The sequence below is a fragment of the Vicugna pacos genome, chromosome 2 (assembly GCF_048564905.1).
Source record: "Vicugna pacos chromosome 2, VicPac4, whole genome shotgun sequence".
NCBI lineage: Eukaryota > Metazoa > Chordata > Mammalia > Artiodactyla > Camelidae > Vicugna > Vicugna pacos.
In genome coordinates, this window is record NC_132988.1 from 4,168,922 (window position 1) to 4,176,773 (window position 7,852).

At 36.0% G+C, this 7,852-nt stretch overlaps 1 long non-coding RNA gene across 2 annotated transcripts; it reads right to left on the reverse strand.

Moving 5' to 3' along the window:
* Nucleotides 1–634: 634 nt before the first annotated feature.
* Nucleotides 635–4,201, reverse strand: LOC140699657 (uncharacterized). 2 transcript variants are annotated; one of them, XR_012077912.1, is made up of 3 exons: nt 4,111–4,201; nt 2,717–2,817; nt 635–748 (listed from the first exon to the last, which is right to left on the reverse strand). It is a non-coding gene; the product is annotated as an uncharacterized lncRNA (long non-coding RNA). The 2 variants fall into 2 exon arrangements; XR_012077909.1 differs by lacking the exon at nt 635–748 and adding an exon at nt 2,482–2,627.
* Between the last annotated feature and the right edge of the window lie 3,651 nt (nt 4,202–7,852).

Sequence of the window (7,852 nt, forward strand, 5' to 3'; positions counted from 1 at the left end):
AAAATATTTGATTAGTGAAGTTATTTTACATCTAACATTTTTTAGATTTTACATCTCTATTAGAGCATCAGAATATTTTCTCAGAACAAAGGAAAATAGTTTCTCTTGTATGGTGTTCTTGGCCAGAAGAATGAACCTAGAAACCTCAATACAAAGATCACAATACTCATAAGCCAAATTTTATATGTAATTAAGTTCAGAAGAATATATATCTGGTTGGGAGCAGCAGAAATTTCTAAATCACCTTTGAGAAGTCTCTTGGGAAATGGGTGAGTTTCTGCCTGGTAAAGTTTAGAGGAGGCTTAGGGGGAAGAGATATCTCAGATGCAAAACAGTTTGTAAGAGTATTGTTTTGTGAAAGCATCAAGCATCCTAAACAAATACACATCAGATATATAAGAAAGGAGAGAGATCAGCTCTTTGGCTTTGAAGACCGAGTTTGTAGTTCTTTGACAGAGATTAGGAAACCATTAAAATGTTCTGAGCAAGGGGCTATTAAAAAAATCATGGTAAAGGGTAAGCTGGAAATCAGGGTGTTAAAAAGTAGTGATTTATTTTAGCACTTGGCAGTCAGGCAAGCTGATCATTACCAGATGTCAGAAAACTAGAACTGAGTTCATGGCTTTTCTGAAGACTTAAGCAGCTATAAAATCCCAGAACATGGATGGCTGGTACAAGATGAGGCTGGACCAGAACTGTTTAGAAGACTGGACAGAATCCTCTTCATTTGTATTGCAGTAGAAAGCTGCTGAAAAATTTAAAAAGTAGGCATATTAGTCAGACTCAAGTCAGGAAAATAGAAACCAGTCTGTGTATTTCAAGCAGAGGGGATTCCACAGAGGGGAATGGACACTAATAAATCTGTTGGAAAATCTGAAACAGTAAAATCCCCAAACCTCCGGTTTGCAGTTGCCCTTCTCCAGCTGTGCTGCAATGTCAAAAGTCTCATCAGAACACAGAGGTCAGTCAAGGTTAGGAAGCCAGCGCCGAGGTCTCTGAGACAGCAACATAAATCGCCACAGAAACTCACGCGTGCCGAGCCCCACTTATGTATCACCTCTGTCACTGGAAGAACGCCTACTATTGCTCTATCTCACTCACCCCGGAAGATCGCACCATACTGATAGAACCTAAACAATGTCTGGGACCTTGCTGGCAAGGGCATTGGGCTTTTCCAGGCTCAGGATAGGTATGGGAAAGGGGGAGGAGCAACAGACCACAGCTAGGACGGTGCAGGACGGACGCAACGATCAGATTTACATCTTAAAATGTTTGCTCTAGTTGATTTGTGGAGACACAAGAGGCAGAAGAAGCATCAGTCTAACTATTAGGTGAGATGAACAGTTAGGTAACTGAACAACAGTGGCGGTGTAGGAGCTGGATACAAAGTTCAGGTTGGCAGATATTTAAAATACAAAATAGGCAGGTTTCAGAGAGCAATTAGATTCTTCTTGTTATTATTTCATGGACTCTAAAATTCTACACTTTTCTATGGATTCTTCATTATCCCACTTTATTTCTCCCAATGAAGCCTGACTCAACGGGAGCATTCTGAGGACAAGAAATGTTCTACGTATGAATTATCAGCGGAGGAAAATAATTTCTTTTGCAGCTTTATTATTTAGTGATATTTGACTATTGCAATGTGATTAAAAACTAAATCACAGACACGCCATATAATTAAAGATTTTATTAGCCTCCTGAAACATAAATACATGCATCCCATGCCAGACAGCTGGGGAGAAATCCCCTGAACACCTGAGATTTAGATGATCTGACTACCATGCAACAGAAATAGAGAATTATATTTTCATATTTCCTTTTTGCCAATAAACTATAAAGTAGCTCATAAAACTTTGTCTTTACTGAGTAAAATCATCAAATGAAGATAAGCATTGAGGGGAAATTTTCTTATTAAATTGTTCAGTGTATCTTTTAGCATGCACTTATCTCTGAAAAAATGCATAGAAGCAACAGAATTTGAAGCCTCAGTCAATGGCTTTTAATATGTGCATATATATGAAAAAGTTCTATATCTCATCCAACTCAGCAATTTAATTTTATATATATTATGGGATTTAAAATGAGTGATTAAAAATACAGCCATTCTTCTCATTTTTAGAGGTCTAAAAATCCTATTCCGTGGCACTTCAGAACTCCCAGCCTGCCCTTTTCCCTTCATTGACTTGTATGTCACATTTTCCCTTCTAGATCAATACCAGAGAGAGCTGGTGGTGAGGAACACTCACGGAGACAAGGTGGAGGACCGGAGGGAACGTGAAATCTCCACATGGCCTCCTTAGGCATTCATATTAGAATTTCAATAGGCAGAGCTTCAATTCTTTGTTAAAATGTTTCTTGGATGATTACAGTAAAAATACAACACAAGTCATCACATTAAACACAAAGGCTCGACTGAATAGAATGGGAAGTGAGTGGATGTAGTGGATGGGGACATTTCAACAATGAAAACCAGTAACATTGACTTCACAGTTTTATTTAGTGCCACGGGGTCACAGTGAGTGGAGCGCATGATGTCTCTGCAGAGGGTTTCTAGCAGGAGGAAGTGGCCATGACGAATGGGCAGGTTGGCCGTTAAGTGTGATGGACAGACCCCAGACGCTAGACTGTAAACCAGACACATGAACAGGAGTCAGACAGTAACAGACTCACTGTCTCTGAGGTTTAACGCTCTGAAGGCTTCTTTCTCACTCACCCGACATGGACAATTCCCATCAAGCTGGGCTCCGGGCTCCTTCTCCACGTGGTGCCAGTAACCCTGATGTCGTCCATGCTGTGGCTTGGCCATCACATCATCTGGCAGAGAGAGAGAGGATGGGAGAACACTGGACTGCTCTTCATCAGCCTCTGAGGACACCTGGGGCTGCCACCCACAATTCCTGAGCCACTCAAAGCAGTCATGCAACCTATAACCACCACCATAATCAAGAGAACAGTTCACTCACCCTCTACAAAGTTCCCCTGGGCCCTTTTATGATAAATCCAACCTTCCCACCTCCAGCCCTTGGGAACAACGGTCAAACTTTCCAAAAAGCTTGCCTTTCCCAGAATATGAATAAATGAAGGTCATACAGTGAATAGCTTCTGCGTCTGGAATGTTTCACTTAGCATAACAGAGTCATCCATGTTCTTAAATATATCCTTTTACAGTCTTTTTTACTGCTCACTAGCATTCCATTCAATGGATATTCTATAACCACTTTGTCTACAAATGGTGGATCTTTGAGTAGTTTCCTGTTTGGGGCACTTAGGGGTAAAGCTTCTATGAACATACTTATTAGCCTATGGGATTGTTTTGTTTGGTTTGGTTGGGTTTCTCACTGTGGTTTTAGTTTGCATTTCTCTAATCATTAATGATAATGAGCGTCTTTCATTGAGCTTTATTTTCATCCCAGCTCTGTCGGTTTTTGCTTTGTGTATTTTGAAGCTCTGTTGTTCAGGGATATACACATTTAGAATTGTTATGGCCTCTTGCTGAATTTAAACCTGCCATTATGTCCTTCTAATCTTCTGAAATCTAATTTGCTTGAAAAAAAAGTAGCTACCCTAGGTCTGACTGGTTCTCCACCATCATGATTTTTAGCAAGACATTCAATTTCAGCTCCTTTATGCTTTTTTTTCTTCTATTGAAGCATAGTCAGTTTATAATGTTGCATCAATTTCTGGTGTATATGGTAGTGTTTCAGTCATCCATATACATACATATATTCCTTTTCACATTCTTTTTCATTATAGATTGCTACAAGATATTGAATATAGTTCCCTGTGTTATATGGTAGAAACTTGTTTATCTATTTTACATACAGTAATGTGTATCTGCTAATCCCAAACTCCCAATTTATCCCTTTCCATCCTTTTTCCCATGGTAACCATAAGTTTGTCTTCTGTCTATGAATCTGTCTCTGCTTTGTAAATAAGTTCATTTGTGCCATTTTTTTTAGATTCCACATATAAGAGGTATATGATATTTGTCTCTCTATTTGAGTTACTTCACTTAGTATGATTATCTCTAGGTCCATCCATGTTGCTGAAAATGGCATTATTGTATTCTTTTTTATGGCTGAGTAATATTCCACTGTACAAATATACCACAGCTTCTTAATCATTTGATGGTGACTGGTGTCTCTTGCTCCTGTTCTTTGCCACAAGTGAGCTGGTCTGCACAGACCTCCTCTCCCAGAGGTGCCTGTCCTTTCTTGGAATTCAGAATTCAGAATTCTTGTGCCATAACCTCAGGTTTATGATAGATTCTAAAAAAGATGATTTCATAGTTCTTGTGTCTTTTTCTCATTGTTAGCATTTTTTCACTTAAGATTTTCTAAAACTGAACTATAGTTACATTTAAGGGGTTCACTGAAATAGTTTGTACCATAAGCACTCCCCACCTCCTGGTAAAGGTAGCCCCCAGCCTCAAAGACAAATCTGAATTGCCAAAGTAAAGGAGAAACTGACACAGTTTTTAAAAAAATCTTTTAAATCTCACCTTCAAAGAGAACTGCATTGCATTTCCAGTAAAGGTTAAAACGGAAATAATTTATTTTGATCTACGGTTTGTAAGAGAAAGCAGTGTTTGGAAAGTTTTCTGAGTGTAGTGGAAAAAATGAGTTTTATGGAGTCTATTTTTCTCTGAAATGACATTGTATTTGACACTTCAGAGTTGCAAACTCTTCCTGTAATCACCTTTTTCATTTTCTCACATTGACACTTCCAACAATCAAGCCATAATTTCTGTTCTCACACCTCTCATCACAGATTTGGGCTCAGAAAGTTCTGTCACATTGGGGATTCCCACACCAATGTGAACTTTAACATCTCAGCCTGAAGAGAGGACACTTTCAAAATCTCCCGTCAAGATGTGATTAAAAAAAAAAAAGTTTCCTGGGAGACAAAGAAATTGTATTGTATTTTAGACTTGTATTTTAGATTTATGGTATTACATGTAGGTCAGTTTTAGATAGCAGTTAAATAAGAACCAATTTTCAAAGAATTTCATAATAATGTGGCCTTAATAATATATATCTAAAATAATATATCTTTATATTTCCTAAAGATTTGAGGAAAACACTAAAATGCATAATTTGTATGTTTTAATAATGGAGTATGTCAAGCACACAGAAAAGTACAAAAATGTACATGCCCGACCCTTTGTACTTGCTAGAGAAATTTAAAAGATGTTCATATTTTTTAATGTTTGCTTTACACCATTTTCTTTTTTGTCAATTTTGAGAGCATAACATCGTAACAATACAATACCAGCATAATCTATCAACTTGTGTGTAAACACTATCCTGGAATTGGTGTCTAAATAAATCTTATGTTTTTATATACTTATTGCATATATAGGTATGCCCAGAAATGTACATACTATTGTTTTTCACCATTACATTTTATATTAATGACAAATTAGAGTTTTTATCCTTGGGCAAATTGTTCTTAGAATTCAATATTGTGTTTTTAAGATTCATTCATGTTGATACAGGTAAATATTCTTTTGTTTTAACTGCAGTAGAGTAGTCCAAGTATGAAAAAATACAGTTTATCCATTTGTTTACTAAGTGATAGTTACATTTATTCTATTTTTCCAATGTTATAATCTGTGATAAAATAAAAAGACTTGTGTCTTACACACAGAAATGAGTGTTTCAAAGGTAGAAATTTTAAAATAATACCACTAAGATATGCACATATTGAATCTGTTATGTATCTTTTAAATGCTCTCCAAAATATGTGTTCCACTTTGCACTCTCACCAGCTACATGCAAACATTTCTCCTTCCTCACATCTATTCCAGTGCTTGGTGAACCCAGACATTTATTTCTGCCCATCTGAGGTTTGAGAGGTGCTGTCTTATTGCAGTTTTAATTAATTTGCTTACTAGTGAGATTGAGCATCCATTTTTACTCTTTTTGTTTATCTGGTGGATTGCTTGCTTACATCCTTTGTTTTTTAAATTGGGTGGCTTATCTATCTATTTTTCAGTTAAGGGAGTTTTTATATTCTGGATACTAATCCTCAGTCATCTATAGTTACAGCAAAATGATAGAATCAGTATGTTGCCATTATATAAATGGCATATAATATTATATCATTAATACAAATATTAATGATAAAAATAATACTCTGTCCACTTCTGTGCATAAGTGCATATATGATTAACATACAAAGACATAGGGAATTCATTTATATCAACTTCAGGGTAGCAGTTATTTAGGGATTGGGAAGATGTTTTGCTAATTCCTGTATTGTTACTTTTTTTTCTTAAATCTAAAAGAGAGACGCAATGTACTAGGGAAGAACAAATCTGACTCCATATTAGATCTGTTCCTTTGTCTCTAACCCTGTGCTCTGTTTCCTGGGCTCAGTCACCACTGGTTCTGCACCTTTTGTAAAAGGATGTTACCGAGAGCCTGAAATAGACAGGAGAGCCCATCCTCAAGGCTCTGACCTTTAAGGGTTGACACTTTTCCATTTATATAGAGATTAAAAGTTGCAGAATAGAAAATAATATTTGCTTTGTTGAAGGTTTCCAGGGATAGCATGACCTGCCCTACCTGGACAGCTGCAAGAACAAAGGATTCCAACATCAGGAAGTTTGCAACAACTGACCACACACCCTCCCCTTTTAGTATTAAAAAATCCTGAATTCTGACTTGGGGAAGATGGTTCTCTGGAACATTAGCACTCCATCTTCTCAGTCTGCTGGCTTTCTGAATAAAGTCACTATTCCTTGCCCCAACACCTCATCTCCAGATTTATTGTCCTGTCCTGTGGCAAGCAGAGTAACTTTGAACTTGGTAACAATATGAAGCAAACATTAGCTATATTAACATCTTTTAAATCTTTGTGGCTTATCATTTACTTTTCTGTTTTTTTTGGTGGGAAATTTAAGTTTTGTTATAAATAAGTTCATCACTATTTCCTTTGTATTTTTATTACTTATTTACAAAATCTTATTCTATCCTGATATTTTAATCTTCTATCTTTTTTCTAAAGGATTTATACCAATGTATTTAGAGATTTAATCCATGCAAATAAAAAAAACTACATCTATCTTATCTGAAATAATTTCTAGCTTACAGAAAAATTGTTAGGATAGACCAGATTCCCGAACTGTTAATATTTTGGCAATTTGCTCAATCACTTCCTCTATCTTTTTGCCCATTTGAGAGTAAGTTGTTTTTGACCCTTAACACTTCAATGTGTATTTTCTAAGAAAAAAGGCATTATCTTATTTAACTACAATGAAGTGATCAAAATCAGTATATTAACACTGATACAGTATTATTTCCTAAATATAGTTCTTATTTTATGCTCAAAATTTTTTCCAATAACATGCTTTATAATTTTTTTTTATATTCTAGAGCCCAGTGCAGGAACGTGAATTATATTTAGTTTCCAGGTTTCTTAAGTCTCTTTTCTGCTTTTTTATCTTTCTTTTTCCTTCTTTGTTTTTCTTTTAACATAATATTTATCTTGTTGAAATCTCCAATACTAATTGAACAACCAAGGGTTCATTGTAAACTTTCTTTCCATATTTGTAAACCGTTTCCAACAGGAAAAAAAAAAACGGGCTCCCATTAGCCTCAAAGCACTGGCTTATTTGCTTAGTGCTGAAATACACAGACAGCAATTTCAGAATTAGTCTACATCACCCCAGAAAGTTGCACCAATTTGCATTCCCATCAGCAACATATTAGAGATCCCTGAAGCCACATTAGCAGGATATATTGTCAACCTTTAAAATGTTTCCCAATCTAATAGATGAGCATTATATTTCAGTGAGTTTTATTAACAGCTTTATTTAAGTATAATTAATATATAAACAGTGGAC